A 26065-nucleotide genomic window follows, 5' to 3' on the forward strand; every position below is an offset into this window, starting at 1 on the left:
GTAAAACTTTCTAAGGCACCCAAATGACCGACAATCCTAAGCCTACTTTTAATCGTGACTTAAGCACATAGAAGCCTGAGTCTCACTGAAAGTCAATAACTAAATAAGCAATAACTCCAGCTTGCCTTTCTGACTGCTAGTCAGGAATGAGAGGGGGCTCAGGCTGGAGGGGCAGGATTTATATACATTCCCCCAGGTGTGCAGGGGCCAATCGCTTACCTGAGTCCCACCGGCCTGCCCATCAATTCAGGTGATGCCTTCTCCTCTCCCCTCCCCCTCCCGATTCCCAAAGGAGGGGAACCCTTAAAGGAGCTACTATCCTGTTTTTTATGCCAGTCCAGACAAAGCTCCCCCACCGTGAGAATGCATTTGCTTTGCTGTATTTTATTTAGGGTCATTTACACTGCAAGATTGTCTGGCTTACAAAAGCTGAAGAAGATAAAATGTCCCAGCTTTATAATCTCTGTTCATACAGCAAACAACTCTCAAGTAATAATTAACTTTGGGGTCATTAAGGTGATGTGCTATATTAGGTGGCATTGTTTGTCTTGGTAACTTTCAAAGATTCAACTGTACACACTTCCTGCAGCTCACTGAAACTGATAAGAGAAAATTGTCCTAGCACAAAGTAGAGGTTTATTTCCCAAGTTCATGCATTAAAGAAGTGGCTCTTTGTGTTTTAATATTATTAGCAAGGCACAATGTTTCCAAGAGAAATATCTTGGTAAAGGAAAAGCAAACAGTACAAATACCAGCAGTCATGCTTCTGTGTGCTGCTAGGACAGCGTTGAATTGGGTGACCAGTTGTCCCATTTTTAAAGGGACAATCCCATATTTAAGCCCTCTTGTAGGTGTCCAGACTTTTTCTTAAAAATGGGGAAATTGTCTGGTATTTTCTTCCCCCCTCCGCATCAGTACTGGGGAGTCCTGCTGCTGGCCAGATCCAGGGAAAGCCCAAGATCCTCTGGCCCAGGGTGCTGGCTAGGAGGAGCCAAGCCCTGCATGTGGCAAAGCCCCGCACAGCGCAGTACAGAGAAGCCTCTCTGCCACTCAGGTAAGCTCTGGAGCATGGGGGTGGGGGGAGAGGAAGCAATTTCTATCCTGTGCCCACCCCGAACCTGCAGGCTCCACAGCAGCCCCTGGGAGAGGGGCATAGTATCCTCTTCACCACCACCACCCCTGCCCTGTGTCCTGCCCCCAGAGCCCCAGGCACCCTCCCCTGCTGAGTCACCTCTCTGGCCGGTTTCCATGAAGCCCCTGCAGTGAGGTTCCCTGGGCCCTGGTGCACAATGCATCGTTAGGGCTCAACCCCTTCCAGCCTGCACTGTAGCCAGGGCAGCTGGGATATGTCGGTGGCCAGTAGCAGCCTGGAGGTGTTAGCTGCCTTTCAACACTGTGCAGGCAGGAAGGGACAAGCTGCTTCCAGCCACATATGGGGCGGGGGGGGGGGACGGGGACGGACAAAGTCGGGAAAGCAGAGATGAGCTCTGCAAAGACATGGGCCAGGTCATACCTTCTAGCTCCCGTCCCCTCCCTCCCACACAGTGCCAAAAGGCTGCTGCTGGCCACATTCTGGTGTGAACCTGGCAGAAATCTGGGGAGGGGGGCATGTGATCCTGTGTCCCACCCCTCCTAGCACCACATGTTGCCTCAGGAAGATACAGCACCAGGTACCAGGAGAGGTGGGTCCATCCCGGGGGCCCAGCCAGGCATGGAGGGCAGAGAGAGTCGGATTGGTTTGTCGCCCCCCCACACCCCGTGAGAGAGGTGTATGGGAGTGGGGCAGTCACCCCTCCCCGTGTGAACCCTAAAGCCTTAAAGATAAGAAGGTAAATAAAAAGAATCCAACTATGCAGTATTTCTTTTTAAACAGGGGCTCAGTCAACTTGATGTGAATTTGAATGTTTGTACTGCATAGTTCTGATTGATTGCCATTGAACTCACTTGAATATGAGTAATTTTACCAGGTGTCCCGTATTCAGCATAGGAAATATGGTCACCCTAGTGTTGATCCTTTACAAACTGTCAGCTGCAGGTCTACATAATGTCTTAATCATTGACAGTCAAGAATGTTTAGGCTATGGGCACACCTTCTCTTTAAACATATGCGCATCAACTGGTTTGTACTGCTTTGAAGAAACTGTAAAGTGCTCCATTCAACAGACATATTTCCTGTCTTTTTTCTTTATTTCATGTTTTCCTTCTTCCTTTTCCTACTGAACATTAATTGCTACAGCCCTAAAACTGATTTTGGCTCTTGCTGAGAAGAATAATAAAAAAAAAATTTCCCTGGAGGTTTTTAAAAGCAAATTTGCCATCTATTCCCCATGAAACCAAGAAATCCTTATTGGTGGAAGTTCCCCCTTTAAGTGCCAGATTCTGGCACCCTTATTCATGTTGAGTAGCACCTTATTCCATTAGTGCTCCCACTAACTTTAATGGGACTACTCTTGGGAAAAGATACTATTCAACAGCTGTGAGAATATTGCATTGCTTGTTTATAGACATTTTCTATGGCAGTCAGCACGGCAGTATCTGAGCAACTCACATACATCAATGAAGTAGCCTCATAATGTCCCTGTGAGGAAAAGAGCTATTACCCCATTTTACAGAAGGGACACTGAGGCCCACAGAGATTAACATGTTACCCAAAATCACACAGGAAATCTGTGGCATAGCCAAGAACAGAACTCAGTCCCAGTCCAGTCTTTAGCCACCAGACCATCTTTTCTCCTTCACAGGCTTAAAATTAAAAAGAAAATCTATGCCCCTGTTTGAAAATCTCATCCATACACATCTACATTCAAGCTTCACTTCTGGGCCAATGTACACTGTGTATCTTATGTTTTTAACAAGAAAACAGTGATGTAATGCCACAGGGTTTGCACAACACAATCAGACACCTGGATTTAAAATTTTGGGAATCTTAGCTGTGTTTCATTCTGCTGTGTGAACTGAAGTTATCATTTTAGGGTGTTTATACTGGTCTCATCGGTATTTAACTTACCTCACATGCTCTGACGTAGGTCTGATTCTGTAGAGAAGCAAACAAAAAGAGATATGCTTAGCAGGAATATAGTCCTTCAATAGTCCAAATAAGGTAGTATCATCAGACATTTCTTACACACAGAGAGTACACAGCAAAAGCTTTTCAGTGACAAATGGATAAAAAGAAGAAAATCCAAATTCAAAACTGGAAGGCCAGCATTTGAATTACGCCAAGTCTGACTGAACTCCAGATTTTTCAAGAAAAGGAACCCAGCTCCCCTCAGAGAGAAAGCGACTTCAAACTTTTCCCTGGCAACTGTCCCAGAACCTGTGCTAGTTCTTGTCCAGATACTATTGGTTAACAGCAGGAAACATGGTGATAACATGGATTGTACAGATAGGAGTCTAAAAGGGCCTGGTGCAGAAAGGTGTTGAACACTGACAATTTAACAGACTGAAAACCCAGCAGGGGAGTTTAATTTTCATTGAATGTTAGTGTTCTCTGTTCCCACCACACTGTGGCAGACATAATGCAGGTTTGTATTGTGAAGGTACCCCCTTGCCAACAACTAGTGGTTCCCAAGTTAATGTACTCTATTTCAAAGACTTCTGAACTAATAATATGATGTTACATATTCCAATAAGAAACATATCAACTTACTGGGGAAAAAATTATGGCTATTACATTTTTTATTATAAAAAGACTGGTTTGGTAGAATACTTTTGGATAATTTATCAGACAAAATCAAAGCATAGGAAGTGGAACCATGACTAATACAGTACTTACACATTGCAGTGAGCAGCTTTTTTGTACTGTTGCATTCCAAAATCGACATCCCTGTGTGCACTGCAAGAAAGACAGTGAATAGTTAGTATTTTAAAAAAGCTGCAGTCAGACAAATAAGGAAGAAGGATGGTCCAGTGGTTAGGATGCTAACCTGGGAAACCTAGGGTCAATTTCTTGCTCTGCCACAGACTTCTGATATTACCTTGGGCAAATGTAGACTTTCTATGCGTCAGTTCCCCATGTGTAAAATGGGGTAACAGCACTTCTCTACCTCGTGAAGATAAATACGTCAAAGACTTTGAGATGCTTAGACACTGTGGTAATGGGGCCTAGATAGACAGATAAAACTCCTGAAAGTTTCCCCTAAAAATTAATATAATGAATAAACACAGAAGTTTGTGTGAGTGATCCACACAGCCACTTCTAGACAGGACCTTGCCACGGCCATCCTGACTGAGGTTACTGTAATGGCTGGTGTGCAAGTCCATCATTTTGGTCTAGACTGTAGCTTTACACTTTGCCCTGAGAGAGGGATGGTACCTGCTGCAAAGCTCCAGGAACAAAGCAAAGAATGAATTTTGGCCAAGGGAGCCCCAGTTTCTCTTTTGCTCCAGGAAGGAAGTAAATTAATTAATTCACCCCCATCATAAAGCTCTTTCCTTGATCTGGCCAGGGTGGAGCAAGTGGTCCTTTCAAGTCTACTCCTGACTCACTGATAGAGAGAGAAGGAACAAATTTGCCATAAACAGCCCAAAACATTCACAAACAGACCCTCCAAAAATCATAACATTGGCTTAACATCATGAGACTTAAAAAAAATAATAATAAATGTTGGATTTTTTTATTTATCTTCTGGTTTTGAAATTGTGTTAATTACATTTAAATCTTTTCTCTCCATCCAGGAACTCTACAAACTTCCTTTTTTTAAAAAAAAGAAAGTTGACATTCTTTCACAATCACCTGACTCCAAGAGCTGGGGCTTTAAGAAAAACACCAAAATCACAAAGGGTAAGAAAATCATGATAATTGACAACTCTCGATCTGAGCAAAGACACCTAGGTGAGTAAGGGGGCACTGCTGCATGGCCAAGTAAACATTGTGACTATCTAGCTTTTCATGCTCACATGATCACTTAGGACGGAAGAATCCCATGCACTGCTACAGACTAGGGACTGAATGGCTAGGCAGCAGTTCTGCAGAAAAGGACCTAGGGGTTACAGTGGATGAGAAGCTGGATATGAGTCAACAGTATGCTGTTGTTGCCAAGAAGGCCAGTGACATTTTGGGCTGTATAAGTAGGGGCATTGCCAGCAGATCAAGGGACGTGATCGTTTCCCTCTATTCGACATTGGTGAGGCCTCATCTGAAGTACTGTGTCCAGTTTTGGGCCCCACACTACAAGAAGGATGTGGAAAAATTGGAAAGCGTCCAGTGAAGGGCAACAAAAATGATTAGGGGACTGGAACACATGACTTATGAGGAGAGGCTGAGAGAACTGGGATTGTTTAGTCTGCGGAAGAGAAGAATGAGGGGGAATTTGATAACTGCTTTCAACTACCTGAAAGGGGGTTCCAAAGAGGATGGATCTAGACTGTTCTCAGTGGTAGCAGATGACAGAACGAGGAGTAATGGTCTCAAGTTGCAGTGCAGGAGGTTTAGGTTGGCTATTAGGAAAAACTTTTTCATTAGGAGTATGGTGAAACACTGGAATGCATTACCTAGGGAGGTGGTGGAATCGCCTTCCTTAGAAGTTTTTAAGGTCAGGCTTGACAAAGCCCTGGCTGGGATGATTTAATTGGGGATTGGTCCTGCTTTGAGCAGGGGGTTGGACTAGATGACCTCTGAGGTCCCTTCCAACCCTGATATTCTATGATTCTATGACCCCTGCCACCTCCCCTTTCCCCCCACCCCCAACCCCAGCCGTACCCGAGGCCATTTGCAGAGAGACTGTAATTCACTAGAGATTGTGGATAACACTGATGATTGAATCCTCCATGCATCCAGCAAATAAGTGGGAATGAGCCTTTAAGGGGCCTGTGGCTATCAAGATGAACTGTGCTAGAGATCCAAGATCTCTAAGGGAACCTCTCCTGAAGGCTGCTACTCCTTCCAAAAATCACCCCATCAAAAGTTTGTGTTAACTGGTAGAGATCTCCAGTATAAACCCAAACATTTATAGCTCTATAGAAGTCTAACACAACATCTTAAAAATAGTATTTTCAGTTTCCTCCCTGTCAGATTTATGAGAAAATAAAATGGGTGTGTTATTTTAAATTCACTAGACTACCCAGAATGCAATAGTAACAATTATGTGCCTCTCATGGGTGGGGTGACCATACTTCCCATTTTGGCCGGGACAGTCCCCTTTTTAAGTTCCGTGCTGGATGTCCTGATTTCTTTGACATCTTTGATTTCTTGGGCATTTGTCCAGTTTGCTCTTGCAAACTGATCAATTGGCAAGAGCAAACGAACAAATGCTCAGTTTACAAAAAAAGTCGAGCGCAACCGGAAGTGGGGCACAGAGGAACATTGGGGGTGGGGGTGGCAACACGAGGCGCCAGGCAGCGGGACCCAGGCCCAGGCCCAGAGTCCAGAAGCATGGAGCTTGGCCACTCAACCCCAGTCCCAGCCACAGAAGGCATGGAGCTTGTGGGGGTCAGCCCCAGACTTCATCAGCACAGGGCTCGGATGCTCAGCCCCAGCCTGGATGGCATGGGGGGGTGAAAGGGGGAGTCAGCTCCAGCCCCAAGTGGCAGCAGCTCTGTAAAGCCCTGCTGGCCGGGAGGGTGGAGGTGGGGGGCAAGCTCGGGCAAGCCCCGGGCCATCCCATTTGTACTTTAGGAAATATGGTCACCCTATACATGGAAGCACTGATTCTGATGGGGACTCAATTTATCTCAAATATTTCTTCATTCTGAATTTTGTAGACCCTGAATTGAAATAGGAGCCTGAATAGAGCACCTATGCTCCACTATGGCAAATTTACTTTTAAAAAAAAAACCTCTGTCTTTTTAAGAATATGCCAAATTCAGGCCTGCACTAATTAGATGTAACTCCTCTGTAATCAAGGGAATTGCCACCACTTACGTCAAGTCTTAATATGATCCACCATGTTGACAAAGCTATAACCAGATAATGTGACCATTGCACCCTAGTTATCTACACAGAAATAATATAAGTAACAATGCAAACCATTACTCACAGCTACACTGATGTCACTAACATTGCAAGTATTAATGACAAGCTCTCCTTCCTGTAAATGAAAAAATATATGTATTTATAAGTTAGTTTAGATATTCAGTACTTCCTCCACTAAAAAAAAAATAGCAAAATAGCAGCATTTTCCTTCCTTCCTTCCATTTTTTTCCCCCTCACATGAAACTTTTAAAACCATTATTGAAATGTCAATTGCTTCTTGCTTGCTTGAATCATAGACTCATTAGGATCTGGAAGTTGGTGGAGTCAGCTGGAGCCAATTAAGTTATCTCAAGGAGGAATGTGGACCTTTGTCTCCTGATTCATAGATTCTAAGGCCAGAAGGGAATAGTTTGATCATCCAGTCTGACTTCCTGAAGGCCACTGAGCTTCCCCAAAATAATTCCTTTTGAACTACTGCATATCTTTTAAAAGAACTTCAAATCTTGATTTAAAAATTGCTAGCGACGGAGAATCCACCAGGACACTCTGTAAATTGTTCTACTGGTTAATTATCTTCAGTGTTAAAATGTTATGCCTTATTTCCAGTCTGAATTTGTCTAGCTTCAACTTCCAGCTATTGGGTCTTGCTATACTATTGTCTCTAAATTAAAGATCCCATTATCAAATTCCCATTCCCTATGTATTTATATACTGTGATTAACCTTGTCTTTGCTAAGCTACATAGATTGAGCCCCTATAAGGCATGTTTTCCAATCCTTTAATCATTCTTGTGACTCTTTTCTGAGCGGTCTCCGATTTATTCTGATTTACTGAGACAATAATAAATGCTTCATAAACAAACCTGGAACACAAATGGCACAAGTCCAACTGGGTCTGACCTCCAAAATGCGTGTTCTAGATTTTGTTTCTTTAAAACAAATGCTTTTCTTCTGGCCTCCTTCTGAAATGGCTGTACCTAATCACATGGCAACTGATTCTCTTCTGGTACCAAAAGTGCCTCAGAACTATGGTTCCTATTCCCAGAGCACATAGTTTGAAGTGTGCGAGATTAGCACCTCTTCAGAAGTGCAAATGATTCTGGGATGCATCTAACCAGCTTTGAGTAGGTGAATGTGGGGTCATAGGACTTGATCCTACAAACGCTTACGGCATGTGCTGAACTCTAAGCATAGGACTAGTCTCATGAGAGAAGTTGAACATGCACAAGCATTTGCAGGATAAGAGGCGTATAGAGTGGCAATGGTTAAGAACCCTCGTCTGATGCAAAACAGTCCCACAGCAGGTGTGATCACACATGTACCCTTTGGATGGGGAAATGGAAACTTTGAACTGTACTGACTTTGAGACCAGCTTTTTCTCATTTCAGTACCTGTCACAATATTTTTAAGTGGCATATGGAACATGGATGCCACATGTTTGGCTTTTAAAGAAGAGTGCTATGAAGAGTGACAGAGCATTTCTCATCAAGAATTTATTTAAAAATTAATCAGAGAATCCTTGTTTGGGATATTATTACATCCTAAGCTCATAGCAGGAAAGATGAGTAACCCTTTCACTGCTGCCAGGGCTCTTTTATGCATCAGAAACAGGTTTTAAAGACTGGCCATTTTAATAAGATTGTGTACCTGGTACACCCATCCTGTACATTTCATGTCCATAATCAGTATATTTTTCAGTACTGACAGAGCTAATTAGTCAGAAGACACACAAAATCATTTCTACAGAGCACAAGTACATGGTCTTCTAGACAAGATCAGTCAACATAGTAAGCCAAATAAAAATGAAATTTGAAGCATAGTTATTGATCAGGTTTCAGTAAGAGTTTGGGCTTATCATCTTTATGCATCAGCAGAAGGAAAACAAATAAATTCCACTTCACTACCCAAAGGAACACTGCAAAAACATAAGATTAAAGATATAACAACCCACTCTTCTACTTAAAGGGACACCAACAACTTGAAAGCTAGACAGTTTTAGATACCACTTCTGCACTTAAGTCCCCTGCCAATTGTTGTGATTTTACAATTACACTTTCCTATTTTTAAAATGTTTTATTCTTCCATGTTGCTGTCTGAAAGACCCATACAAATAGAAGGCTATTTTGACTAGCTAATTTTACAGCAAAAGCTGTAGATTAGATAGTCTATTAAAAAAGAAACTGAAAAAAAATAATTTTTGTTTGTTTTTTTTCCTGTAGTCTCTTCTAGTTATAATAATCTGATGTGTCATTGTAACAGAGGGGAAATAAAATTCAGATGGAATATGATTAATTGGGTTTCCCCTTTAATAGATACGATATCCATTTTTCCACTGCAAACTCAATTTTAAAAACATCATTTCAGCCCCCAGTTTTGCTCACATAGATTCTTTACGTACAATTTCAAATAAAGTGGTTTGCATTAGAAAATGCTAATTGTGGTAACAACCATCATATATCTAAGAGTTAAGTATAATTTTTTCCAAAACTTACCAGGCCACCTGTACATAAATTCTGACAATTAATCAGGAAAGAACAATATACTGTAGAAATCCATATGCAGTAAACAGAAATAAGACTGACTATCTTAGGCTTCCACAGGTTAAAGTTCCTCATAGCTTCAACAACAGTTTCATCTGGCAGTCTGCTACTTTTCTTGTCTCAGCCTCATAGATTCCTTGGATTTTAGATGCCAGATTGAAATGCGGAAGTTTTCTATGTTCTAAGTGTTAATAAAATCCTTGTTTATAATCCATCCATTCTATGGCTTTGGGGCTTCCTGGATCACTTGTCTTGAAATTGCACAACATCTATTTAACAGTTTCTTATTAAACCACTCAGACAAAGGTGCCGACCAATGAAAGGGCACATGACTCCTTATCATTGAAAAGAAAACTAAGTGGAGTGATCTTATCCTGCTATTATGGTGAATGAGGAAGAGCGAAAGAGAGAGAGAGAGAGAGAGAGAGAGAGAGAGGAGCCCTGTTTGTATTTTCTCTTATGATGAAACCATTTTTAATCACTGTTTTTAAAAATGGCTTCAGGTAACACAGCTGTGCTGATTGGTGTGGTGGAGAATAACTTTCTTAAAACATCTTTAACAAATAGTCCACACTGGCCAGCACAACCATGTTAGCCGAGACCGTTTTTAATAACTGTTTCCAAATATGGTACATGCGGCCATATAAGTAGGGCCCTACCAAATTCGCGGCCATGAAAAACGCATCACGAACCATGAAATCTGGTCTCCCCCCTGTGAAATCTGGTCTTTTGTGTGATTTTACCCTACACTATACAGATTTCACAGGGGGAAGACCAGTGTTTCTCAAACTGGGGGTCCTGACGCAAAAGAGGGCAGTGGGAGGGTCGGAAGGTTATTTTATGGAGGGGCCGCGGTATTGACACCCTTATTTCTGAGCTGCCTTCAGAGCTGCATGGCCGGAGAGCGGGGCTTTTGGCCAGGCGCCCAGCTTGAAGGCAGCACCCCACGAGCAGAAGCACAGAAATAAAGATGGCAATACCATACTATGCCATCCTTACTTCTGCACTGCTGCCTTCAGAGCTGGGCAGCCGGAGAGTGGCAGCTGCTGGCTGAGGGTCCAGCTCTGAAGGCAGCAGCATGGAATTAAGGGTGATAATACCATACCATGCCATCCTTACCTCTGTGCTGCTGTTGGCGGCAGCTCTGCTTTCAGAGCTGGGGTCCCTGCCAGCAGCCACTGCTCTCCATCTGCCCAGCTCTGAAGGCAGCACCACTGAAGGAAGCAGTACTGCAACCCCACACAATAACCTTGTGACCCCCACCCCACAACTCCTTTTTGGGACCTCCTACAATTACAACACGGTGAAATTTCAGATTTAAATTTCTGAAACCATGAAATGTACGATTTTTAAAATCCTACAACCGTGAAATTGACCAAAATGGACCATGAATTTGGTAAGGGTTGCCAGGTGTCTAGTTTTCGACTGGAATGCCCGGTCAAAAAGGAACCCTGGTGGCTGCCAACTGGGCCGTTGAATGTCCGGTCGGCGGTACAGCGGGGGCCCAGAGCTAAGGCAGGCTCCCTTCCTGCCCTGGCTCCATGCGGCTCCTGGTAGGGCCACCAGGTCCCTGCAGCCCCTAAATGCATGGGCAGCCAGGGAGGCTCCGTGTGCTGCTCCTGCCCCAAGGGAGGCTCCACAGCTCCCATTGGCTGGGAACTATGAATAGGAGCTGCAGGGACAGTGCACAGAGCCTCCCTGGCTGTCCATGCATCTAGGGGCTGCAGGGACCTGGTGGCTTCCTGGGAGCTGCCGTAAACACCACTGGGACCCAGCATCCCAAGCCCCTCATCCTGGGCCCCACCCCAGAGCCTACACCCCCAGCCAGAGCCCTCAACCTCCCTGCACCCCAACCCCCCGCCCCAGCACTCTCCTGCACCCCAAACGCCTCATCCTGGGTAGAGTGAGCGACGGAGTGAGGAGGGATGGAGCAAGTGGGGCCGGGGCCTCCGAGAAGGGGTGGAGCCTTGGGGAAGGGGCAGGGAAGGGGTGTTCGGTTTTGTGCAATTAGAAAGTTGGCAACCCTAAGCCACATACAAACCCAAAATATCATCTGAGTTGAAATGCTTGGTTAGGCTATACATGAAATGACAATAGGTTGTCTACTGATCCCATTAACTTTTAAAATTATTGATGTTATAATTATCACTATTTTAAAAATATCTATATTTGGTAGCACCAGGAAGCCCTAACATACATTTTGCTAGGTACTTTACAAACACATACAAAGGGCTTGCCTACTGGGAAGTTGCACCAGTTTAACTTACGCTGTGACTTTGTACTGCTGCAAAAGGTTGAATGGACACATTTTCAGTTTAAGAGTGCCTTATTTTGATCTCTCTTATATTTATTAGGAAAATATTTAAACTAAACTGAAATAAGCCAATCAGACTAATATAGGAGTATCCACACAGGGGTTTACAATGATTTAACTAAACCAGTTTCATTAAACTGATGCAAGCCTGCATGTGGACAAGCCCAAAGACACAGTACCTTTCCTAAATAGCTTACTTAAACAAATTCTAAGGAAGATCAATAGATGTTAAATTTTAGGAAGCTCAATTTTCTAAAATGGCCTCCAGTAACCCGGGGGTCTAAAATTGCAGATTCAATTAATTATCCCTGCAATGTCATCTGTTTAGACATCTAATTAACTTGTAGATAATCCGGCACAATCTGTTAGTCGAGCACCTAAATTGGTACAATTGAACTTGTAACTTTGTGTCCACAATATCGGAAAAGGCTGATGAAGCCCCAGACAGAAATCAGGGCTGTGGTATTTAATTTAAAAAGAGACAGAGTACCCTGAATATACCAACTGAAGCCGTTTGTGGAACAAAGCTCACTCCTTCCCTTCAACAACTCCTCACGGCCTGACCCTGGAGCTGTTCTGGAATATGCCAGCATCAAAGTCCTCAGCATTGGTCAAGCTTGTGCTTGTTACCTTCACAGTATCCTCACCAAGAAATTAGATACAAAGCATAAAATACTCTTACTGGAAGCTTGCAACACAACCCTGCTTTACTGCTTAGACTTTAGAAGCCAGATACACAAGAACCCAAAAATAGAGACACATGAAGCTGGATGCTTCCTAAAAGAAAGACAGCTCCCCCACTCACCTTACTCTAAGCTGCTCTTTGCAGACTGACTGCTACTGTTAGGCCCACCTCACACACTTCCCTGCAGAGTTCCCTAGCCTGCAAGCAGGACCAGGGGAAAGAACGGAACATCTAAAGTAATAGCTTATCGTTTTAATACAAAAAGAAAAGAAATTTATAAATTGGTTAGTCTCTAAGGTGCCACAAGTACTCCTTTTCTTTTTGCGAAGACAGACTAACACGGCTGTTACTCTGAAACCTGTCATTTTAATACAGTTTCCAATATGTCACAGTGCTGAGCTCCCTTTCATGAGCGTAAAGAGCTTGTATGCCCCTCAGGCAGGGCTGTGTACAAAGGCGGGAAAGCAGGGGCACTCCCTTCTCTCCTCCCCTCTAGTAATCAACAGGAGCACAGAACTTCTCCGGCCCCAGGGCTGCAGCCGGGAGAGCGAGCTCCTGCAGGGCTGCAGCAGGGGCACAGAATGTGCCCATCCAAAAGCATCCAAATTTAAATTCCTGCACACGCCCCTGCCCTTGGGAGTTGGTGCATAGGTACGCACCAGTGTCTAAGTTCAGGAGAAAAAATTTAAGGCCATAATATAGTTATATTTTGTTTATATGGGGTGATTCTTATATACTAATGAATTATTATTTATTATTTGTATTGCGTTGGCACCTAGGAGTCCCAGTCATGGACATGTGCCCCATTATGTTAGGTGCTGTACAAACACAAAACAATGCATGATGTATACACTGAGTTGTATACACGGAGTAAATTTCACCTCTGGTGTAACTTAAGGGATCAATTTGACCCATTGTATTTTGACGGAATAAAACTCTGTACATGATTTCAAGCAGTGACATACACTTGAAGGTTTCTTTTTAAATGTAATTATCTATGTAAATATCAATAAAGAAACATTGTATGGGTGTACGCTCACACACGCATGCACAGTGCCTAGCACAATAGGCCCTGATCCCTGTCTGGGTCTTCTATACACGACTGCAATACAAATGTAATAATAAAGGCTTTTGTTTCCAGAAACAACTTGGCAGTGTAAGAGAAATCCTTACTAAAGCACGTATTTTCTTTTCCACCAGGTGGCACTGTGACATACCACAAATCAAGCTGGAGAGAAAACAAAGGTAAATATTTTTCTTTCTTGTTGTTTGAGCTAATATAGTATAATACATGTGCCAAACAAGTAATGATATTCACCTTAGCACAAAAGCCTTTGGATTTATCATCTAAATACCAAGAAGTGCCTGCAGATAGGAAATTATTTATGGGTTTTAGAGACTGGAGTTCAAGAGAGGAAACTGTCTCTTGACTAGAGTTCACAAATGGTGAAATTCTATATACAGGTAATTCAGTTTTTGCTCCGTTTGATATGGCTACCTATTGGCCCAGAACTGTGAATCCCAACCCTTTTGAAGTCCATTTATAAAATTTTACCTTTATAACGCAATGCGGAGGGGACAAAACACTTTAATTGGCTGAGAACAGCAGATTTTATTAAAATTCTCAGTTTGCACACGACCTTCACTCTTTACCTGTTTCATGTATTTACTCACAAATGTCACTTAATTTATCTTCATGACACCCCTATTTGCTAGGGAAGCACGGTCCCCATCTTACAGATAAGGGGTTTGAGACACAGAGAGATTGAGACCTGATCCAGCGAAGCATTTAAGCATATACTTAACTTTGAGCACACGAATAACCTCACTTAAATCAGTGAGACTTCTCACGCGCTTAGAGTTAAGCCTATGCTTAGCTGGAACAGGGCCTGAGTGATTTGATCCAAGTCTCACATGAACTCTGTGACAGAGTCAGTAGCAGAACTCACATCTACTCTGTTCCGGTCAAGTGCTTTCACTACAAGCCATCCATCCTGTCTTTGAAGCACTCTCCTGTCTCTGGTGCCAAACAACCTCACTTCATTCAAATCCCATTTTAAGGTGGGGGGTGGAGGGGATCTCCTTAAAAAGCTGCACCTAGGTAAAACTGAACCTGAGCCCTCTGCCTGAACTGCATTGTCTGTTTCTGATTTAGATTGTAAACTCCTTGAAGGACAAAAATCTTCCGAGCCTGTCTTTCAGGAGGCTACCAATCCCACGGCCGCAGTCCAGCCAGCCCAATTTGTAGGGCCTAGAAATGAAAAGGAGAATCTCCACTTTTACCAAGAAGTTCCTAAGCCTTTTTCTTGTGCAGATAGCCTTGAAAATGTAAAGTGATGCAAAGAATCACCTGGCTTGAAAGCTTGTCACTGTTTCCTAAAGATCAGAGGTTATTCACATGTACCCTCCAGCAATGATCTCTCATTAGCTTTGTGACAGGTTTCAGAGGAACAGCCGTGTTAGTCTGTATTCGCAAAAAGAAAAGGAGTACTTGTGGCACCTTAGAGACTAACCAATTTATTTGAGCATGAGCTTTCGTGAGCTACAGCTCACTTCATCAGATGTTTACCGTGGAAACTGCAGCAGACTTTATATACACACAGAAATCATGAAACAATACCTCCTCCCACCCCACTGTCCTGCTGGTAATAGCTTTGTGAATTTCTCAAATGAAGAAAGTGAACAAGAACCAGGGGGAGTCTTGAAACTTCCTCCCCGGGCCTGCTTTCTATTTTTCAGTGTTACCTCTAAGCTGTTTGCTTGGCAATGACAACCAACTGGTTCAAGAACACTTTGCACAAATAGTGAAAAGAACATGCAAGAGAAGCCCTATGGAGTTTGGCTCAAGATTTATATCCATCTCCCCAGATTAGGGATGTAGTAAGAGAAAACCAGACTGTTAAATTGGATCAGACTGGAAAGACAGTCGTGTGTGAGATACTTAGTTAAAGCAGTCAGGAGACAGGGATTTGCTTCCACTGATCTGGAATAATGATGACTGGAGAAATGTCTCATTAAATGATGTACAGCAATGTACTGACTGGGGAAATTCAGGCTGGGGAGATTAACAATGGTATGAAAACTGAAGGAATGGTTAAGAGCTAAGGCTAAGCCTCCCCTAACCCAGGCCAGGGGTCAGGGCGGCTGGGCCAAAGCTCGGGTTGGCCGGTGGCCTGGGGCGGTTCGGCTGGAGCTCCTCCGGCCACGGGGGTGGGACAGGATGGTTCGGGGCAGGGCATGAGGGCTCAGGGCTCCAGCAGGTGACAGGGGGTGGAAGGGGCAGGATAGGGGCAGGACCTCAGGAAGGGGCACATAAACCCCTATTCTCACAGCAGTTCTGCGTGCAGAGCTAGATTCAGCCTGTAGGCAGCATACCATGCTCCTAGGAGCAAACAGTCCACTCAGATGGTGATTGTGGTGGCATAAGACACCTACAACATCCACTTTGATTGAAAGGGCCTGGATTTGGTCACTGAAGTCCCCAGAATGGCTGGTACATGTCAGAGAAGGATGTGGTTAGGGTGCTGGTGAGATGAATCAATTTGCTACCCTTAGGGTAGCCTCCATGGGGTTTCAACCACAATTTAAAACTGACCTTCCCCAGCAAAACCACCATCTGCCCTCCTCTGGGCATGAAGTGCCAGCTTGAGGTGATGCAGGAGGGCAATATTCTTCTGCTCCACCAGAAGGGAATCAAGCCCTAGTATAAAACAAACCAAATGCCTTCATGCCTGAGGTGCAGGAAATGCAGAGGTGCATGAAAACAAACAAAACAGTTAATAAAATTGAGGTTCATTTCAAATGCTGAGAGAAGTGTTACATCATTTCTCATTTGAAAGGTAGTGTGGCCTAGGGAACAGGATACTGGATTGGGACTCCTTAGACTCAAAGTTGCACAGATAGCAGTTTACATTAATACCTTACCTTATTCCAGAATAATTTCCCCATGTAGACAAACCCAGAGACTCTAGTTTTTCCATAGCAAAGGATAAGCCACATACCACCCAATTCTAGTAGCTACCAAATCTAAATCAATCCACCAGAAGTCTCTCATGTATAATCTTCTGACAGAGGAGGGATTTGGGTTTTTTTGAGAAATGTTGCAGGCAACCAACAAGAGATCTGTTAAATGCAACCATTTTAAATTGTGGGTTTTTTCACTTTTGACAACATTTTTTAAGAATGGCTGATCTCAAAAATGACACAGCCTGGAAATCCCAGATTTGGTCTGTTTTGTTGTCATTGATGAGAACTGATTTGATCATTTGTAGAATGTTTGGTGGATTAGTTATCTGCTATGTTTTAATGTTAGCCTGCGATAACTCTGCAGGGTGTCCCACAGATTTTTTTAAATACAGGGTAGCTGGCAGGGACTTATGCAGGGTTTATAAATGCTACAGAAAGACCGACCACCTGTGGGTCTTTTAAATTCCAGACCGTGAGCAGCCAGGAGCAAAAGTGTATCTGTTACACCACAATTTATAAAATCTATAGGCTGCCTTGTCTTGTTGGGTCTCCTTAGTCTGTGTCCTGGCAGCTTTTGGGTGTCCCTTTTGCTCCACATGGACAGAAGTGCTAGGGAGCCTTCAAAGATTATACACTGTGCAAGATCAAAGAGAGATGCTGGGGCTGGGACTCCTGCAGAGTTTCTAAGGTCTTTAAGAGCCTGATCCAAAGCCCACTGAAGTCAATGAAAAGACTCCCAATGGCTTTATGGCTTTGGATGAGGCCTCAAGAGTGGAGCTGAAGGCAGAGTTTCTGCCTAACATAACTTCTAAGATGCAAACTGTTCTCATTATTATTTATTATTTGTATTATTGTAGCACATCAGAGCCAAGTCATGGACCAGGATCACACTGCACTAGATACTGTACAAACACAGAACAAAAAGACCGTCCTTGCCCCAAAGAACCTACAATCTAAATAAGAACGTATAATTTAAGTGGTGAAATTTTAATTGTTTTATATGTAGGTGAGTGATAGTTTACTGAGTATTACACACAGATTTTGGACAGAAGGTGGTATACATGTGAAATGGCCTATCATTAAGATAAAATTAAGGTTGTAATTACATATATTACAATATTGTAACTATTTAAAAAATGAAAATAAAGAGAATCAAAATTCACATTAAAATACAAACATTTTAAATTAGAATGTTGTACTAACATTTAGATAAAACCCCTGATTATTAGAAAATTTGGAAATACTCAGCTAAAGTGCTAAAGTTTTCTTAAATTAGATGTTATACTCCAGGAAAGGCAAGCAGACTGTCTGCAAATTTTATCAGTATTTTGTGTCTATAGTATCTTTGCAATGTTGTTTTTGTTTCTTCTGCTTTAGCCTTGCTGTTGCATTAGATCAACACAGCTACATATATCTAAACACAGAAAATGGCCATGACGCTGAAATAAAGGAGGACACAAAAAGATTAAGGTTGTCTATGTCAATCAGGGATATGAGGGGATATGGTATTTTACTGACATAGCTGTGCTGGCAAAAGCAAAAGCGATACCAGAAAAACCATGCTTCTGCCAATATGGCTTATGTTGCTCTTTCTAGCTGGAGTAAACTATACTGACAGAAATGCAGTTTTGCTAGTTCAGCTGTGTCATAAATATAAAGGGAAGGGTAAACCCCTTTGAAATCCCTCCTGGCCAGGGGAAAGCTCCTCTCACCTGTAAAGGGTTAAGAAGCTAAAGGTAACCTCGCTGGCACCTGACCAAAATGACCAATGAGGAGACAAGATACTTTCAAAAGCTGGGAGGAGGGAGAAAAACAAAGGGTCTGTGTCTGTCTGTATGCTGCTCTTGCCAGGGACAGAACAGGAATGGAGTCTTAGAACTTTTAGTAAGTAATCTAGCTAGGTATGTGTTAGATTATGATTTCTTTAAATGGCTGAGAAAAGAATTGTGCTGAATAGAATAACTATTTCTGTCTGTGTATCTTTTTTGTAACTTAAGGTTTTGCCTAGAGGGGTTCTCTATGTTTTTGAATCTAATTACCCTGTAAGATATCTACCATCCTGATTTTACAGGGGGGATTTCTTTATTTCTATTTACTTCTATTTTTTATTAAAAGTCTTCTTGTAAAACACTGAATGCTTTTTCATTGTTCTCAGATCCAAGGGTTTGGGTCTGTGGTCACCTATGCAAATTGGTGAGGCTTTTTATCCAACATTTCCCAGGAAAGGGGGGGTGCAAGTGTTGGGAGGATTGTTCTTAAGATCCAAGGGTCTGGGTCTGTAGTCACCTAGGCAAATTGGTGAGGCTTTTTACCAAACCTTGTCCAGGAAGTGGGGTGCAAGTTTTGGGAAGTATTTTGGGGGGAAGGACGTGTCCAAACAGCTCTTCCCCAGTAACCAGTATTAGTTTGGTGGTGGTAGCGGCCAGTCCAAGGATAACGGGTGTAATATTTTGTACCTTGGGGAAGTTTTGACCTAAGCTGGTAAAGATAAGCTTAGGAGGTTTTTCATGCAGGTCCCCACATCTGTACCCTAGAGTTCAGAGTGGGGGAGGAACTTTGACAAGCTGTGTCACCATTAGGAGTACAGCTGCAGCACTCTAGCTCTCTTGCTATAGTATAGACATGGCCTGAGTTGTTCTGATTCTCAACTTCCTAATTTCAAAGTCAGAGGCAGTTGAGAGTGTCCAACAGGTCTCAGGACTTGCAGCTAGCACTTGAGCTGTAATAGGGCCAAAGCTGGGGGCTACTGAAATAGAGAGGCCTAATTTTTAGGGGAAGCTTCTATCCAGATGCCTGTTCCCCTATACCAGCTGGGACAGCTTCAGGAAGGAGGTCTGTTGAGACAGCAAAAGTCACAGCCAGGAGTCACCACTAACACAGCTCTGGACCATCCACCCCCACCAGCTGGGACATTGCTTGGGGCTGGGCCTTTGACCTAATCTAGACTAGGATTTAAGGCATGATATTAGCATATGGAAGCTAACACATTTTAAAGTCTAATGTAGACAAGGCACACTGCCTTTAACACATACTAAATTGGTCAAATTAAAGCTGAAGAGGGAAATCTAGCGAACTAACATCACATCTTTAAGTCTTATTCTAGACGAGGCCTTTGAGGGAGTCCCCTGCACCATTGGGGAAGTGACAGTGCCTAGCACCAACCTCACACAAATACAAGTATTAAGTGAAAAACAGAGACCTGCAGTAGGTGGAAGCTTTCATCTGAGAGAGAACTTTTACAAAAGGGACACTGTAAACATAAAACTTATGTCCAAATATTTGGACTTGTCATCTTTCATGTTGTTTGTTTACTTTCTGCATTCCACTCTCCTTTGACAAAGAATCTAGTACAGACTCCTTCATTTTTAGTTCATGCACAGACATAATGCTCTTCTCATAGAATCTCAGGGTTGGAAGGGACCTCAGGAGATCATCTAGTCCAACCCTCTTGCTCAAAGCGGGGCCAATCCCCAATTTTTGCCCCAGATCCTTAAATGGCCCCCCTCAAGGATTGAACTCACAACCCTGGGTTTAAGCAGGCCAATGCTCAAACCACTGAGCTATCCCTCCCTTCCAACTGGTTGCCATTACTGGACTGTATGGAAATATTCAATACTACCTCCACATCCTTGTTTTTCCTGAAAAGTGTTTTTTTTAAATGCCATCTTTGTGATAGTTCCACTCCAATAACAAAAGTTTTTCCTCAAAAAAAGAAATCTAATAAACATTTGCCCCAAAACTAATTGACAGTGACCCTTTAAACTATATTTAAATTTGTAATTGGCAGCTGTGACACTCATGAAGTACAAGAATTTGACCTTGTACTTCATGGGTGTAATGTCCCTATGCTATGTGGAAAAGCTGCAAAACATGCTTTTTCCACATATGCAATTATTATTAGAGGTTTATGACCCATGCTTCCACTATGCATAACTGGCTTACTCTCTGCAACACTTATGAGGAATGCAGATTTTAAAAAGCAGCCAAAGGGAGTAGAAAAGAAATTTGTCTCACACAAACACAAATTCCTGAATTAACAAGCATGATTCCCATGCTTCTTAATTCAAAGAAACAGAAAGAATAGAAAGAGCATCTCTGAACCTGTTTCTCACCCTCAGAGAATGTCAGACTGAGTTCATGGCAGATGTTGCTAGATTTTTTTTTATTGCAATATGAAAGTCGGAACTGGTGAAGGGCCAAATTCAGTCTTGGTATAGACTCATTGACTTCAGTGGAATTGTGCACACTTAGATTGGGGTTGACTCTGGCTTGAAATGTCTAATCCTCTGTTCATATTTAGCAAAATATAAATGAATTGTTATATTTATCAAAACAAAACCAAAAAAACAAAAAACAAAACTGAATTTTACTTAGTTTGTTTATTCCTTCAAACACTGCTTAAATCACCACCATATGACTGTGTATTTTGCAATGGGTAGCTTCTAAATTCTCACTTGACATCCCTATAAAACATGAACAAACATCTGTAAAGGCAATAAACAAAAATCATGATGATGGCTGCTTGCTTGTCATGGCAAAGAAAAAAAAAACACCACAAAATTTAGTTGTTTTAAACCCCTAAAGTCATAGCATGCTTTTAAAAATATATTAGATGGGGGGGTAGTACATTTTAAAAATGTAGTAAAACATAATTCAAATATGAAAAATCCATAAAGCACATGATGTGCAATGGTGGCCCCACTGGACACTGGGAGCCTTGCCCTGACTTCAGTGGGGCCAGCATTTCACCCATGGAATATTGATAACCTATAAAATAATACTAAGGTGTTTTTTTTTAAAAACAAAGACTGTGATACAGTTTTAAATTATGTGGTTTTACAGGTGACCTTAAAGCACTTCTTTAAACCAAGAAAAGGAACGTCCCACACAAGCGCTAATTGCTGACAGGATTGAAGATGACAGCACTGCACTGGTTACTTTTGTTCATGTTTAGCAGATTATCGTCAAAACCAAGACCAGAAAAAAAATTTAAAACAAAGCTAAACGAGCACCATGGCCAACTATCGAGCAGCTGTGAAAAACTGCAGAATCTGTGAAAAGTGACAAATGAGCAGTTATAATCATGATTCATAATTAGATCATAGAAACTGACATTACCCGATATGCAACAGTAATTCGAGTGATAAAGGGCATACATCCATCTGCAGAATGGCTCATACTGATGTTAAGAGTTACACCCAGATCCGGTTACCATATAGAATTAGTCATGTGCCATAAATTCTGTTTACATGGAATATTTAGAGCTCCTACTCTCTTTCAGTTTAGACCATGTCTACACTGGGGATTTTAGCCATCAATGTAGCTGTACCAATTCAAATCCATACCATAGACACAATGCACTGGTATAAACAGTGACTTGTACCAGTACAGTTCAAACTGGTTTCAGACAGAATGCCACTCAGCTACAGCTGAATTAGCCCAGTCCCAGCTAGATCCCTAAAGCTGATTTTGACCTGGTGTTCCCCAGGGAGGCAATGACCAGAGCACTAGGATGACATACTCTCAGCTCTTTGTGTTGTTGAGCAAATGGGCTGTTGCATGCTGAACAAGTTGGAGCTTTTTAGAATCAGTCAAAAATGGGAAAATTTGTCTACAGCAGGGTTTTTTTCTCAAAATGAATCCCTTTGTCAAAAATGTTTAAAACTCAACATTTCTCAACTATGGTTATCTGTATATCCAGAGGCAGTGATGAGTCCATGTGGCCACCCTGGCTTCAGTTGTCTGGAGGCCTTAATAGAGATGTTAAAGAGATGGAAGAGTTCTTCAAAATTTTCACTCTCCACCAGCACGCTTTTAGTCTTCCCATGATTCAACTTCAGTCATTTTTCATTCAGTTACTGATTCCAGGAGACTCTTGTTTTATAGAATCAGTCATGTGAAGGTTTCAGAGTAACAGCCGTGTTAGTCTGTGTTCGCAAAAAGTGATGTGAAGGACCTCTCATGGCCTTCTAGCCCACCCTCCGCTGCATCATAGCAGGATTGACTTCACCATTCGTAAATACCTGGCCATAACTAAGGTTTTTATTTTACAGGACTTCTTTTCTATTTTTTTAAATACTGCCATCAGCCCATGCCTCTGTTTCAATGCTGTGTTAAAATGCACAGAGAGCCAACCATCATTCTCAGCTATACCCTGTAAATCCAAGATTACCCTATTGGTGGCAGTTTGAAAAGTGTAAACTGAGGGCAAAGTTTGCCCATAGATTGTAAAAGGAGTCTCAATTTACAAACTGTCCTTGTGCTAAGTGAAGGGATTAACATACCTCTCAATGGCTAGATTTGTTCTTTAAACTCTCTATTTGTGACTAGGGTCTTTTCCATTTCATTGTGTATTATGATTTCCCCCAAGTCACAAAAAAGCACGAAAAACTTCTAAAGAACAAGAACTCTCCTGTTAGCAATGGAAAAGCAAGTACACTCCCAAACAGGGTGAAATTCAAACCTATCTGTGTAAATGAGGCAGGGCGGTCTCTTTCTAAGAGCCAAGGCATGAAATGAGACACTTTCAGAAGGAAGAGTGTATACACTGACAGGGTGGTGAGACAAGCTTAGGTAAACTCTATTTGATTTATTTTCTTCTCCCTTCCCTCCCACCTCCCATTAGAACACCAAAATACATATATATTTTAAAACTGATCACTACACCTGGGCATACTAGAGATTAATTAGTTGTATGATACCTGTATTAAACTTTAGAAGGTCTTTCAATGTGAAGCGTCAGAAGGGCAACTGCATATATAACTATTCATAGGGAAAGTAATATCATGTAAAAATCTAACAAACACTACCCTTTACCTAAATTAATGCTCTGTCACCACTGTGCCAAGAGAACAAAGTAATTTGCCTAAATGCTTTGAGTTGACGTTATCCTGAAGCCAAGTATTAATGGAGCTACATCTTTATTGTTAATAGGAATCTGGCTTTACTTCATACTTAATTATGTAAATCATTTTATGCTAAATCAGCCACTTAAGTGAATCTAATTATAGAGGATTCTGACACAATAATAGCATTTACATATAAGTTTACAGGTCTGAATAATTTGGAGTTGCATTGTAAGACCTGGAAAATTATTAATACCTGTTAACAGGGCCACAAAAATAATCCTGAGTGCTATGTTGGTAGAAGTAACTGTAATGGAAGGCCTCATGTATATACCAAAAGTAAGCTACAAGTGGAGCTGGGTGAGTCGTCAGTAGGAGACAAGTCTGAATTATATCCACACACCTGAAATCTTGAAAAAAATCTTGAAAAAAAATCTTGAATCTTTAATGAAGTCCAAATGCCACAGGATCAAATTCAGCAGACAAACACATGGTGGCATACCACCATAGAAAATCCCTGTGCTCTCACAACCCCTGCGGTGACCTAGCTCTCTCACGCGTAAGATACAAGTATTCTCCCCAGTAGTCCACAATTCTGAAGCTGCAGAATTCAACTCTTGCTCCAGAACTATGTCCCAAAATCTCATCTTTTGTTGTTAAAAAGTTATGTTTTAGCCCCTTGCTTAAGAAGAAACACTTGAAAATGTGAACCATGTGTGAACCGATGCAGAGATGCATCCATGAGATTGTACACACCCTGAAACAATAGCTCTGCATGGCATAGACTGCTCAGTTTCAGAGTGGTAACCATGTTAGTCTGTATCAGCAAAAAGACCAAGGAGGACTTGTGGCACCTTAGAGACTAACAAATTTATTTGAGCATAAGCTTTCATGGGCTAAAACCCACTTCATCGGATGCACGCCATGGAAAATACAGTAGGAAGAATATATATGTATATATATACACACACACACACACACACACCCCTAGAACATGAAACAATGGGTGTTGCCATACCCACTATAATGAGAGTGATCATTTAAGGTGAGCTATTATCAGCAGGAGAAAAAAAAACCTTTTGTAGTGATAATCAGGATAGCCCATTTCCAACAGTTGACAAGAAGTTGTGAGTAACAGTAGGGGGAAAAAATAAGCATGGGGAAATAGTTTCACTTTGTGTAATGACCCATCCACTGCCAATCTCTATTCAAGCCTAATTGAATGGTGTCCAATTTGAAAATTAATTCCAATTCAGCAGTTTCTCATTGGAGTCTGTTTTTGAAGTTTTTTTGTTGTATTGCGACTTTTAGGTCTGTAATAGAGTGATCAGGGAGATTGAAGTGTTCTCCGACTGGTTTTTGAATGTTATAATTCTCAACGTCTGATTTGTGTCCATTTATTCTTTTACGTAGAGACTGTCCGGTTTGGCCAATGTACATGGCAGAGGGGCATTGCTGGCATATATCACATTGGTAGATGTGCAGGTGAACGAGCCTCTGATAGCGTGGCTGACGTGATTAGGTCCTATGATGGTGTCCCCTGAATAGATATGTGGACACAGTTGGCAACGGGCTTTGTTGCAAGGATAGGTTCCTTAGTGTTTTTGGTGTGTGGTTGCTGGTGAGTATTTGCTTCAGGTTGGGGGGCTGTCTGTAAGCAAGGACTGGCCTGTCTCCCAAGATCTGTGAGAGTGAGGGATCGTCCTTCAGGATAGGTTGTAGATCCTTGATGATGCGCTGGAGAGATTTTAATTGCTTTCAGACTGCTCTGTTCATCTTAATGAGTTAACATTGGAAGCTAATAATGACACCCTATGTATATTGAAAACTGACAACATGGAGGCAAGCTAAAGTAAACTGCATTTAATATAAAAATAAACAATACAGGAGCTACTGCATTGATTGTATTTTTCGTTTTACTATTTAAGTAACTAAAAAAACCCTATATTTAACATTCATCTGAACTACCTGCAGAATTTCCAAAATTTCCGCTGAAGCATTATAGAATCTGGGGAACCTGATGCAGAGTTTAGGACCAGTTTGACACAGAGAATACAGGGCCCCGGATAGAAGCAGCTCCAATTGAGGCCCCTGGAGCATGAGAAGAAAAAGGCTGTTCACCTGCCCTTGCAGAGGGTCCTTTCTTTCCAGCCATACACTGCTGTAAGCTGGCTGGCTGTTTCACCAGCCCAGGAAGGGAAGCAGATACCACACTCAAGTCCTTTTAAGGCCTTTTCTTCAGCAAAGCACGACTTACTGTTGGAATACAAGAGTCATAAAGAACACAAAGTGAACTCTACTATTGGCTACAACCCCCAGACACTATCACCTTGCCGCCTCCACCACCCAACAAAAAAGAGAACACACCCTTTCCCGCTATCCTCTTCCCCAGCTTCCTCTTCCTTATATATTCTGCACAGCCATGTGATACACAGGAATCCCTTAAAGCTTTCTAGCCTGCTGTTTCACTTTGTCACAACTAATCAAACAGCACAGGCTCTGCTGAGAATGTTAGCGACAAAGTCTGTGTTGTAATATAAATACCATAACATGTTTTTGGTTTACCGGTGCCTACTAGAAAGCACAGGGATCTCAGGACCCAATTTATTTTGGCACTGCCTAGATATGGCATGGAAACAAAAAAGACTTCTGTTGGACATCAGGGTGTTCTAACAAAGGACAAGGAGTGACATTTTAATACCTCCTTTGGTGGACTGTATCTTGGCCTGAACTCAATGATTTAGCCAGCCTTTTCCATCTCTAACCACTAGGATTCTAAAAGATAATTAAAATGTTAAGACCA

The 26065-nt window shown here is 42.1% G+C and overlaps 2 long non-coding RNA genes across 2 annotated transcripts; one reads left to right on the forward strand and one right to left on the reverse strand.

Moving 5' to 3' along the window:
* Positions 1-3007: 3007 nt before the first annotated feature.
* LOC144930415 (uncharacterized) lies at positions 3008-9426 on the reverse strand. Its single transcript, XR_013635562.1, has 3 exons — positions 9405-9426; positions 3776-3835; positions 3008-3034 (listed from the first exon to the last, which is right to left on the reverse strand). It is a non-coding gene; the product is annotated as an uncharacterized LOC144930415 (long non-coding RNA).
* LOC144930414 (uncharacterized) lies at positions 4684-17463 on the forward strand. Its single transcript, XR_013635561.1, has 3 exons — positions 4684-4834; positions 13652-13696; positions 17275-17463. It is a non-coding gene; the product is annotated as an uncharacterized LOC144930414 (long non-coding RNA).
* Positions 17464-26065: the final 8602 nt, after the last annotated feature.

The sequence above is a fragment of the Lepidochelys kempii genome, chromosome 3 (assembly GCF_965140285.1).
Source record: "Lepidochelys kempii isolate rLepKem1 chromosome 3, rLepKem1.hap1, whole genome shotgun sequence".
In the NCBI taxonomy this organism is placed as follows: Eukaryota; Metazoa; Chordata; order Testudines; family Cheloniidae; genus Lepidochelys; species Lepidochelys kempii.